This window comes from Schistocerca piceifrons, chromosome 2, assembly GCF_021461385.2.
Source record: "Schistocerca piceifrons isolate TAMUIC-IGC-003096 chromosome 2, iqSchPice1.1, whole genome shotgun sequence".
Classification (NCBI taxonomy): domain Eukaryota; kingdom Metazoa; phylum Arthropoda; class Insecta; order Orthoptera; family Acrididae; genus Schistocerca; species Schistocerca piceifrons.
The window spans coordinates 991,661,174-991,674,710 of record NC_060139.1 but is presented as its reverse complement, the minus strand read 5'-3'; the positions used below and the strand labels follow the sequence as shown (position 1 = coordinate 991,674,710).

The window sequence follows — 13,537 nt, the reverse complement described above, 5'->3', positions numbered from 1 at the left end:
ATGAGTTGGTTGCCCTTCATAAGCAGCTGGTAATAGCCCTGACTATTATCAAACGATTCACAGCTGCTACAAATCAGTATGTTGGGAAAACTCCTGGAGTCATGTACCTTCAATGCCAGTACCAGAGGTTTCTCAAGCACTGTCCTCTCCTGTGGATCCTGTCTCCTCTGCAGAAAATACTGAATCTGTCATTACTTGTTAGCTTGACTGCAATTCGCTTGTCAATGGCTGATAGGTGTGCTGCACAGGGTGGATGGACCCATGGTGGACTCAGGGAGTTGTACTGATCCCCATAACCAACAAGTCTGAGGTGCTGTCTCTCACTGAAACTGAAACTGAGCCAGTGGAACTCACTTCCCAGGTTTTGGGGAAACCTATTTTGTCTGGTGTCAAGATGAGACAAACACAAAGTGGTAGGGGTCTATTCATTGTCAGCAGCTCAAACATAAGGTGAATGATGGTACTGCTTAGGGAAATGGCAGCAAGGAACAGGAAAGTACACCAGGTGCACTCGGTGTGTATGTCTGGAGGGCTCATTCAACATGTTGAAGAGGCTATGCCAGCAGCCATTGAGAGAACAGGATGCAACCAACTGCAGTATGTGGCATTTATTGGAACAAATGATGCCTATTGTCTCAACTTCGAGGTCATATTTGGATCATTCCAGTAAATGGCGGGGAAGGGGGAGAAGACCAAAATTGTGCAATGAGTTTCAACAAAGCTCACAATTTGCAGCATTGACCCCAGAACTGATTGTGGACCTTTGGTTCTGAGTCAAGTGGCAGGACTGAACCAGAGACTTCAAAGGTTCTGTGACAAACTAGGTTGCAACTTCCTGGACTTTCACCAAAGGATTGAGAACTGTAGAGTGCCTGCCCCTAAATGGGTTAGGTGTGCACTATACATCAGGAGCAGCTACTTGTGTGTGGGGTGCACACAAAGTATTTTCTTGGATTAGGTGACTCTCCATCGTATCCAGGTAATTGTAGCTGTAAGAAACCCAGAAGTATCAGTATAAGATCAAAAGAAATGCCTCTCAAAGGTGATAGTATTTAAATCCTAGTGGTAAACTGCCTAAGCAATCACAACAAAGTGCCAGAGTTTGAAGCATTCATGAAAAGTACTGAAGCTCACATAATACTAGATACAGAAAGTGATACTAACGAGATTATTGGGAAAATTTTAATTGTATATCAAAAGGACAGACAAATGGGATATGGAGGTGATATATTTGTTACAGTAGTCAAGAAACTCAAATCCACCAAGAAAGGAATTGAGGTGTATGTGAGATTGTTTGAGCAAGACTCAGTATCAGGGGTGGGCATAAAATAATAATTGGATCCTTCTATCACCCTCCACACTCATCTCCCAATGTAACTGAAAATTTTAGAGAAAATCTCAGTTCACTGGTATGTAAGTTCTCCAATCATACTGTAATCACTGGTGGAGACTTTAATCATCCAACAATTAATTGGAAAAAATACTGTTCTGTTAGTAGAGGACATGATAAGATATCATGTGAAACATTACTAAATGTCTCCTTTGAAAACTACCAAGAACAGATAGTTAGGAACCCCAGTTGTGATGGAAATATATTGGATATAATGGTAACAAATAGACCTGACCTTTTTGAGGATGTCCACATTGAAATTGGTATTAGTGACCATGACACAGTTGTGGCAACAATGATATCCATAGTACAAAGGACAACTAAAACAAGCAGAATGTTACAAATGTTCAGTAAACTAGACAAAACATCAGTAGTGCCATATCTCAATGAGAAACTTTCAGCACATGGCAGGAACATGTAGAGGAACTACAGCTCAAGTTTAAAACAATAGTTGACCATGCCCTGGGTAGATATGTACCCAGCAGAACAGTCCATAATGGATGGGAACCTCCATGGCATACAGCAACTGTAAAGAAACTTCTAAGGAACCAGAGATTATTGCATGATCAGTGTGATGCTAAATGGACATGTTTGGTTGTCAGGAGAGCAATACATGATGCCTTCAATGACTATCGCAGCAGAATACTGTCGAATGATCTTTCACAGCACCAAAAAAATTCTGGCCATATGTCAAGGCTGTTAGTGGCACAAAAATTAGGATCCAGTCCCTAGAAAAAGCTGAAATGCTTAAATCCATTTTCAAATGTTCCTTTACATAGGAAACCCCAAGAGAAATCCTCATACTGCTGAAAAGATTAATGAAATAAGTATTAGTATAGTGTTGAGAAACAGCTGAAATTGTTAAAATTGAACAAAGCTCCAGGGGCTGATGGAATCAGTGTCAAATTCTACACTGAATTTGTGGCTGAGTTAGCCCCTCTTCTAACTCTAATCTACAGTAGATCCCTTGAACAAAAAACTGTGCCCAGTTCTTGGAAAAAAGCACAGGTGACATACACTTGCAAGAAGAGTAGTGGAAGTGATCCACAAAACTACCGTCCGATATCCTTGACATCAATTTGTTATAGACTCTTAGAACGTATTCTGAGCCCAAACATAATGAAGCATCTTGAACACAATGACCTTCCTAATGCCAACCAGCGTGGATTACGAAAAAATCAATCATGCGAAACCCAACTCGCACATTTGTCATATGACATGCTGGAACATTTGGATGAAGGCAGTCAGTTAGATGCAGTATTTTTTATTTCTGAAAGGCATTTGACTCAGTACCACAACAGTGCTTATTAACAAAAGTATGATCATAGGGGGTATCAAGTGAAATATGTGGCTGGAATGAATACTTTGGCTATGAAGGATGCAGCACGTCATCTTGGATGGAGAGTCATCATCAGTAGAACTCACTTCGATTTTTGCAGATGATGCAGTTGTCTGTAATAAAGTACTGCCTGAAAGAAGCTGCATAAATACTCAGTCAGGCCTTGATAAGATTTCAAAGTGGTGCAAAGATTGTCAACTTGCTTTTAATGTTCAGAAATGTAAAACTGTCCTACAAAACAAAAGAACCTTAGTATCCTACAATAAGTTGTGGCAACAATGATATCCATAGTACAAAGGACAACTAAAACAAGCAGAATGTTACAAATGTTCAGTAAACTAGACAAAACATCAGTAGTGCCATATCTCAATGAGAAACTTTCAGCACATGGCAGGAACATGTAGAGGAACTACAGCTCAAGTTTAAAACAATAGTTGACCATGCCCTGGGTAGATATGTACCCAGCAGAACAGTCCATAATGGATGGGAACCTCCATGGCATACAGCAACTGTAAAGAAACTTCTAAGGAACCAGAGATTATTGCATGATCAGTGTGATGCTAAATGGACATGTTTGGTTGTCAGGAGAGCAATACATGATGCCTTCAATGACTATCGCAGCAGAATACTGTCGAATGATCTTTCACAGCACCAAAAAAATTCTGGCCATATGTCAAGGCTGTTAGTGGCACAAAAATTAGGGTCCAGTCCCTAGAAAAAGCTGAAATGCTTAAATCCATTTTCAAATGTTCCTTTACATAGGAAACCCCAAGAGAAATCCTCATACTGCTGAAAAGATTAATGAAATAAGTATTAGTATAGTGTTGAGAAACAGCTGAAATTGTTAAAATTGAACAAAGCTCCAGGGGCTGATGGAATCAGTGTCAAATTCTACACTGAATTTGTGGCTGAGTTAGCCCCTCTTCTAACTCTAATCTACAGTAGATCCCTTGAACAAAAAACTGTGCCCAGTTCTTGGAAAAAAGCACAGGTGACATACACTTGCAAGAAGAGTAGTGGAAGTGATCCACAAAACTACCGTCCGATATCCTTGACATCAATTTGTTATAGACTCTTAGAACGTATTCTGAGCCCAAACATAATGAAGCATCTTGAACACAATGACCTTCATAATGCCAACCAGCGTGGATTACGAAAAAATCAATCATGCGAAACCCAACTCGCACATTTGTCATATGACATGCTGGAACATTTGGATGAAGGCAGTCAGTTAGATGCAGTATTTTTTATTTCTGAAAGGCATTTGACTCAGTACCACAACAGTGCTTATTAACAAAAGTATGATCATAGGGGGTATCAAGTGAAATATGTGGCTGGAATGAATACTTTGGCTATGAAGGATGCAGCACGTCATCTTGGATGGAGAGTCATCATCAGTAGAACTCACTTCGATTTTTGCAGATGATGCAGTTGTCTGTAATAAAGTACTGCCTGAAAGAAGCTGCATAAATACTCAGTCAGGCCTTGATAAGATTTCAAAGTGGTGCAAAGATTGTCAACTTGCTTTTAATGTTCAGAAATGTAAAACTGTCCTACAAAACAAAAGAACCTTAGTATCCTACAATAATATTATCAATGAGTCACAGTTGGAATTGGGCAAGTCATAGGTATCTCTATGTGTAACACATCATATGGATATTAATTGGAATGATGACATTCTTGGCAGCGCAAGAAGCAGGTGGTAGATTTCAGTGTAGTAGTAGAATACTGGGGAAGGGCAATCAGTTTACAAAGGTGATTTCTTACAAATCACTCGTCTGACCCAGCTTAGAATATTGCTCAAATGTGTGGGACCCATACCAAATACCACTAACTGGAGACTTTAAACATATACAGAGAAGGCTTGCATGAACAATTACAGGTTTGTTTAATCTGTGGGAGAGTGTCACAGACATACTGAAGGAACTGAATTGGAAGACTCTTGAAGATAGACATAAACTATCTCAAGAAAGTTTATTAACAAAGTTTTAAGAACCAGCTTTAAATGATACCTCTAGGACTAAACTACAATACCCTACATTTTACTCACATAAGGATCATGACGATAAGATTAGAATAATTACTGCACACACAGAAGCATTCACACAGTCATTCTTCCTGCACTCCATACACAAATGGAATGGCAAGAAACCCTAATAATTTGTACAATGGACACAATGGGACATAACTTATGCCAGGCACCTTGTGGTGATTTGCAGAGTATAGATTCAAATGTATTGTGACAAATTCACCACCTCCACTTACCAGTAGCCTACCCTAAGGACACACAATTAATTTTTCCCCAAAAATCTCACTGTAGTTAATACATCATTTTAACCAGCTTCTATACAATGTTATGTGAGCTCCAATGCTTCTTAGGAGCACTTCAAACTCAGGCACTTAGTTGGAAATGTTTCAGCAGTTAATTACAAGGATTTTAATAATCTTACCTGAAGGCAGGTTTTCCTTGGATCTTTTATTGACACTTCTGGGTCTCCCAAAGATATTGTTATCCATACTGTACACACTGTCCCATCTAGAGGGACCAAATAGTTCTCAACCCCACAGTACAAGTCTAGAAAGTCACAGCTAGCTTGTTACAGAATCTTCAAAGCGTCTGGTTCAAACCTTCTATTTGACAAGAACCACAGGGGCCACAAACAGTTTTGGGGAAAATGCTGCAAATTGAGAGCTTCTTTGAAAATCCATGTGCAAGGCTGGTCTTCTCAAACTTCTCTGCCAGTCACTGGAATGACCCAAGTATGACTTTGGAGCCCACACGACAGGCACAGCTTTTTCCCAAGTGTACCACAATTGACAGTTGGTGGTATTCAGTCCCCTCAATGGCCACTGAAATTGCCTCTTCAACATGCTGAATGAAGCCCATGTGCTTGCTGAGTGCACATGGTGCCTTCCCTTCCTTACTGCCAGTTCACTATGGAATACCATTATTCGCCACTTATTTGAACTGCCAATGATCAGTAGAATCCTACCATTTCGCACTTACCTCCTCTTGACATAGGACACAGCAGGTTTCCCAACAAAAGGTGTGAGCCTCACTTCATCAGTTTCTGTTACAGTGGAAGATTGTGTTGTACATTCAAAAAATTCTATAGATAGCCAGAAAAGGCACAGATAAACTAAATAACAATTCTCTCTCTCTCTCTCTGTCCAAAAAGTCTTGAAAGACTCTAACAGTGCTGACTGACCACCATGTCATTCACAGCCTACAGGCATCACTGGATGCCGATATGGAGGGATGTGTGGTCAGCAGCCTGTTCTTCCAGCTGTTGTCAGTTTTTGTGACCAGAACTGCTACCTCTGAATCAAGTAGCTCCTCAATGTGCCTCACAAGGGCTGAGTGCACCTCACTTGCCAACAGCATTTGGCAGACAATAACAATAAACACAAATAATTACTATTACAGGATTATTTTTCTGTAAATTCATTCAATAAATATTGCTTATCTTTATCTAACACTGGCAATAATTCTAAGTTCCTACCATTTGTAAAGCTACATACTGCCTCAGATGGAAAAAGACCTTCACAAACCTGATCAGCTGTCCAAAACTGTTACAGATTTGTGCAACTTGTGATAGCAAGCGTAATTGGCACTGAAGTCTATAAGTAGTACTTGGTTAGGTTGTGCTGGTATAGAAATTCTGTCCTTATTTATTAAATAATTTTATTTTTAGCTGCAGTTTCTGTTTCTGACAGAGTTTGCTTTGCTTTTGACAACAACTAATAGAGATCTTAATTTAACATAATTTTTACTTATAATCAACCTGATTGGCAGTGTGTTGTCCAACAGAGGTAAGACATGACTGCTTTTTTTGAAGGGCAACATCATCACTTATTTTATGGAATATTTGTTCCACTATATTACTTATTGTGTGGAATATTTGTTGCAAAACATATGGCCATGGTTTCCTTATGGGACCTACTCTTATGAATTGGACTGATTTTGTTTGATGGAATTACTTTTTTTATTATTTGGGTCACAGGTGCAAATCTACATGGACATTAACACCCTTAGGTAATTAAACTATTCACATCTGTCAGCACTTACCTTCTTTGGAATTGGAATTATTACATTGTTAATGAAGTCTGAGGGTATTTTGCCTGTCTCACATATCCTGTACAACAGGTGGAATAGTTGTGTCATGGCTGGCTTTCCAGAGGATCTCAGTAATTCTGTGGGAATACCATCTACTCATTGGGCCTTGTTTCAACTCAGATCTTTCAGGCTCTGGTTAAATTATTCTTGCAGCATCACATCTCACATCTATTCTTCATCTACTTCTTCTTTCCTTTCTATACTTCGAGTTCTCTTTGTTCTATATATTCCTTCCAGGTTTCAGCCTCTTTGCTTAGTACAGCTTTCCATCTGTGGTCTTGATATTAATACAGGTGCTTCTTTTTCTAATGGTCAACGGCCTTGCCGCAGTGGATACACCGGTTCCTGTCAGATCACCAAAGTTAAGAGCTGTCAGGCATGGCCAGCACTTGGATGGGTGACCATCCGGGCTGCCATGTGCTGTTGGCATTTTTCAGGGTGCGCTCAGCCTCGTGATGCCAATTGAGGAGCTACTCAACCGAATAGTAGTGGCTCCGGTCAAATAAAACCATCATAACGACCGGGAGAGCGGTGTGCTGACCACATGCCCCTCCTATCTGCATCCTCAGCTGAGGATGACATGGCGGTCGGATGGTCCCGATGGGCCACTTGTGGCCTGAAAACGGAGTGCCTCTTCTTCTTTTATTATTTTTATTCATTATTAGTCCTACTCTTGCATTTCCCCTAACTGAATTTGCATTTAGAGTCCTGTACTCACTTGACCAGAAGTCCTCCTCCTCCTGCCACTATACTTCAGTAATTTCCACAAAATGTATCTTCTACCTATCCAGTGACTATTTCTGTGCTGGTGTAAGCTGTCACCAGCACACTGGTCAGAAAAGATGTAGCAAGAAGATTGGTAGTAGGTGCGGGATCAAACATATCAGGAAAGACACCAAAGACAGACTTGCAAGTAACACACTGCCAATGCCTTAAAGATAAGTAGCTTCCTGTATGTAAATAAAGAACCCTGTTAATACATGTGAGCAGTTGCATTGCAGAAAAAGGATACCGGCCACCAGAAAACATCCTCTCCCTAGATTCCTATGGTACAAGACTCTACAGTGGTGATGAGGACACAACAATTTCACTATCCAAGCCGTATGGATCCTCCCCTCCATCACAGCTTTTCTAAACTGCACAGATGGGAGCTATCCTTACAACACATTCTCCACTCCTGAAATTAACCTGGCCTCAACCTATGGTAATCTACTGTCCCCACACCCTCCATCCAACAGTTCCCACATCCTCCTTATTCTCATTCTGTCACCCTCTTTGTGTGCCAGTCTCTGCCAGTACACCCCCTGTCTTTCTGCTTCCCCCTCCTCTTCTTTATCACTCCCCTCCACCCCCCACCCCACCCCCAAACTACCCTGTCCCACAGCCTCCTGACGCTGTGCCTGTTGGCCGTTTGATCCCTACACACTCTGGCAGAAAGTGATTTTCTCTCCATCCACCCATACCCTGCTATCCCTTCCTCGCCCCCTCCACACTGCTCCTTCCATTCCATGTAACAGTCGCATTTTGGTTCAAGCAGCTGGAGATGGTGGTAATGTGTGCATGAGGTGGACTTGCTTCGGTGAATGAATGTGTGTGTTTCCTTTTCTGGTGCTGGCTTTGGGCAAGAGCTAACGTGTAAGTGTCTTTTTCATTGTGCCTGTCAGTGACTTAAACATGTCACCTATATGGTAAATAGCAATCAGTATTTTCCTTATATTGTTGAGTTTTCAATTTCCTTTTTAAATTCACTAACCTGTCTAACCAATTAGGCAATCTAACATTCCAGCTCTAACCAATAGAATGCCAGCAGCTCTTCCTGATAACAACGTTCTCCTAACTAGTCCTTGCACTGAGATCCAAATGGAGAACTATGTTTACCTCCAGAATATTTTATTCAAGAGGATATCATCATCATTCAACCATACAGTTGAACTACATGCTTTAAGGAAAAATAACAGCTGTATTTTCTGCTTGTTTTATTTGTTTACAATACCTGCATAGCAAGATGGCTAATGTTACAAGGCTGTATCAGTCAGTTATTCATTCTTTCTCTTGCTCCTGAAGAAGTCCTAAACTCAAACAGTTCTCTTCCAGTACATTGAACAACCTGTCCTGCTACATTGTTTTTCTTTTTATTGTTAAAGGGTGTATCATCTTACAGTATCTCCTTCCCTCTTTCCTGATGAGGCAACAGTTTGTTGCGAAAGCTTGAATTTTGTATGTATGTATGTGTCTGTTTGTGTTTCTATTAACCTGACAGTGCTTTCGTATGGTAAGTCACATCATCTTTGTTTTTAAATATATTTTTCCCGTGTGGAATGTTTCCCTCTATTATATTGATATCATTAATTTGAACCCAACAATTACGTTTGTTATTGTCACTGTTGCATTTCGAAATCTTTTCTGTCGTCTTATTTTCTCTTTCTGTTTTTGCCAGTAGTTTCACTTTGTATTCACCTTCTCCTTTTTACCGTAATCTGCTATACAATTTTATCTCGCCTATATATACTCAATAATACGTAACCCACTTCCAAACCAGAACCAAAAAAATTTTTTTGCCGCTTTCAACACTACTGCCGCTATAAAATCCATCATTTCTAGTTCACAAACAGTTCCTTTCACCTAGTTCGGCTAGTTGTAATAACTTTCGCTTTATTTCCATTTCCGTTTTTCCCACATCACTGATAATTTTTAGCCGCTTCCCACAGGTTTTAACGTCATTATTTCTTCGTCAGACAATTGTTAGCGTCATTTTCATAATCTGCCACCACAAAACCACTCCTTTTAATATATTACACGCAGTTTCTTCGAAATATTCCCGAATTTCTCCGTCCTCTTACGTGTTTTGGCGGCAACACAACCACCTAACCTTTGTGCACATCGCTGTCTACCAACCCAAGTCCAACATAGCCCAGCTGTAACCAACACCTTTTCGCCTTTTTTCACACCAGATCTCCAGTTACTTTCCAGTCCACCTGTATCCCTCCCCATATATTTTCATTTTCATTTCCTCATGTTACACTTTCCACCTTCAAATACCATATCACCCTCACAACGACCCCATTAAGTTTTATTTACATTCCCTCCGCAAACATGCCTTCGCCCTAGCCAGATTACGCTCCCATATTCTATTTTCTCAGGCTTGTCTGACATTTGGCATTACCCCCAAAGGCCTCACACTTAAAGTTCCCATCTCTGGCTGCAACCCTTCTTTCCATCAGTCCCTATACCAGTTCCAAACTGAACAATCCATTGCCCTCACCCACCTAATCCTTCACCTACACATCAACTCAGCCAATGAACACACCCGTCAACTCCTATCCTTAATAAAAGTCCTTAATCTTTCCTCTCCCACATCCACACCGGCTGTTCAGTTCATCCTCCTACAGGCCAACCGTAAATTAGAACATCATGCCACCCTCCACCTCAAAAAATTATCCAATCTCCTGGTTTCCCACCTCCGGAAAGGCAACTCACTCACCCTTCACAACCTTTCCAGCAAACCTCAACCTCCTCTCATTGCACACAAACCCAGTCTCTCCCATCTACTCAATCTCCCACTTCCAGCTCCACTCCCTCCAAAACCTCAAAATTCCAATCAACACAATCTGGAACCACAACACCCTAATTCAGTAGTTAACCTTTCCTCCAAACCTCTCTCCCAATCCGAAACCTCTGTCCTATCCAAAGGCCTCACCTTCAGCCCCACTCCCAGATTCAACCAAACAGCCCTCGTCAAAGATTTACTGTCCTACAGTCGTACTCTCTGCTGGAAATATCACTTTGCCACGAAGAAAAATGATCCTAATCCTACTCCTAATGATCCAACTCCCCAAGACACCATCCAAATTGAACCCTGCCTGGAACAGTTCCGTCCTCCGTCGCAGCGGGATCCAGCTCCTCTTCCTCAAAATCACCCTCTCCAAACCTTCCAGGAATTTCTGACTTCCAGCCTTGCATCTCAATCCTTCTTAAAAAAAACTTAATCCTACTCCCAACATCACCACTGCTGAAGCCCAGGCTATCCATGATCTGAAGGCTGACCGATCCATTGTCATTCTTCTGGCAGACAAGGGTTCCACGACCGTGGTACTTGATCGTCGGGAGTATTGGCTGAGGGACTGCGTCAGCTTTCAGACAACACCACATACAAAGTTTGCCAAGGTAACCCCATTCCCGATGTCCAGGCGGAGCTTCAAGGAATCCTCAGAACCTTAGGCCCCCTGCAAAACCTTTCACCTGACTCCATCAAGCTCCTGACCCCACCGACACCCCGCACCCCCACCTTCTACCTTCTTCCTAAAATCCACAAACCCAATCATCCCGGCTGCCCCATTGTAGCTGGTTACCAAGCCCCCACAGAACATATCTCTGCCTACGTAGATCAACGCCTTCAACTCATTACATGCAGTCTCCCATCCTTCATCAAAGACACCAACCACTTTCTCGAACGCCTGGAATCCTTACCCAATGTGTTACCCCCGGAAACCATCCTTGTAACCATTGATGCCACTTCCTTATACACAAATATTCCTCACGTCCAGGGCCTCGCTGCGATGGAGCATTTCCTTTCACACCGATCACCTGCCACCCTACCTAAAACCTCTTTCCTCATCATCTTAGCCAGCTTCATCCTGACCCACAACTTCTTCACTTTTGAAGGCCAGACATACCAACAACTAAAGGGAACAGCCATGGGTACCAGGATGGCCCCCTCGTACGCCAACCTATTCATGGGTTGCTTAGAGGAAGCCTTCTTGGTTACCCAGGCCTGCCAACCCAAAGTTTGGTACAGATTTATTGGTAACATCTTCATGATCTGGACTCACAGTGAAGAAGAACTCCTGAATTTCCTCTCCAACCTCAACTCCTTTGGTTCCATCAGATTCACCTGGTCGTACTCCAAATCCCATGCCACTTTCCTTGACATTGACCTCCACCTGTCCAATGGCCAGCTTCACATGTCCGTCCACATCAAACCCACCAACAAGCAACAGTACCTCTATTATGACAGCTGCCACCCATTCCACATCAAACGGTCCCTTCCCTACAGCCTAGGTCTTCGTGGCAAACGAATCTGCCCCAGTCTGGAATCCCTGAACCATTACACCAACAACCTGACAACAGCTTTCGCATCCCGCAACTACCCTCCCGACCTGGTACAGAAGCAAATAACCAGAGCCACTTCCTCATCCCCTCAAACCCAGAATCCCCCACAGAAGAACCACAAAAGTGCCCCACTTGTGACAGGATACTTTCCGGGACTGGACCAGACTCTGAATGTGGCTGTCCAGCAGGGATACGACTTCCTCAAATCCTGCCCTGAAATGAGATCCATCCTTCATGAAATCCTCCCCACTCCACCAAGAGTGTCTTTCCGCCATCCACCTAACCTTCGTAACCTGTTAGTTCATCCCTATGAAATCCCCAAACCACCTTCCCTACCCTCTGGCTCCTATCCCTGTAACCGCCCCCGGTGTAAAACCTGTCCCATGCACCCTCCCACCACCACCTACTCCAGTCCTGTAACCCGGAAGGTGTACACGATCAAAGGCAGAGCCACATGTGAAAGCACCCACATGATTTACCAACTGACCTGCCTACACTGTGATGCATTCTATGTGGGAATGACCAGCAACAAACTGTCCATTCGCATGAATGGACACAGGCAGACAGTGTTTGTTGGTAATGAGGATCACCCTGTGGCTAAACATGCCTTGGTGCACGGCCAGCACATCTTGGCACAGTGTTACACCGTCCGGGTTATCTGGATACTTCCCACCAACACCAACCTATCCGAACTCCGGAGATGGGAACTTGCTCTTCAATATATCCTCTCTTCCCGTTACCCACCAGGCCTCAATCTCCGCTAATTTCAAGTTGCCGCCACTCATACCTCACCTGTCATTCAACATCATCTTTGCCTCTGCACTTCTGCCTCGACTGACATCTCTGCCCAAACTCTTTGTCTTTAAATATGTCTGCTTGTGTCTGTATATGTGTGGATGGATATGTGTGTGTGTGTGTGTGTGTGTGAGCGTATACCCGTCCTTTTTTCCCCCTAAGGTAAGTCTTTCCACTCCCGGGATTGGAATGACTCCTTACCCTCTCCCTTAAAACCCACTTCCTTTCGTCTTTCCCTCTCCTTCCCTCTTTCCTGATGAGGCAACAGTTTTTTGCGAAAGCTTGAATTTTGTGTGTATGTATGTGTCTGTTTGTGTTTCTATCGACCTGCCAGTGCTTTCGTATGGTAAGTCACATCATCTTTGTTTTTAAATATATTTTTTCCGCATGGAATGTTTCCCTCTATTATATTAATTTGCTGTTTTGGTATAATTACATGAGCAAAGTGAAGTCCAAATATTCTAGTAAATTGTAGGAGTGGATAGTAAGTTATTCTTCCTCTTTAATTTTGAATATCTGATAATTTTCAGTTTCCTAGTTGATGTCTACCAATAAACCTGTTATAGAGTTAACCCGTTATAGATTTTTGTTTGAGAATATAGACGGGAGAGCATGAAAATTATGTAGGGAAGCCTGTCTACAGGTCTAAGTGAAAAAGATGCAAAACTGAGCATTTTGGTTAACATATATACAATATGGAGCCACCTCACTTTATTATCGATTTGGATGTCAAGGAACTTCAAACATGGAGCTTCATGGCTACTGATCTGTGCTTCTGGTACCTTTA

The 13,537-nt window shown here is 42.2% G+C and overlaps 1 protein-coding gene and 1 pseudogene across 1 annotated transcript in view; one reads left to right on the top strand and one right to left on the bottom strand.

Moving 5' to 3' along the window:
• Window positions 1-13,537, bottom strand: part of LOC124776746 (dynein axonemal heavy chain 7-like) — an 881,127-nt gene that overhangs the window by 578,871 nt on the left and 288,719 nt on the right.
• On the top strand, window positions 7,158-7,275 carry LOC124778224 (annotated as a pseudogene).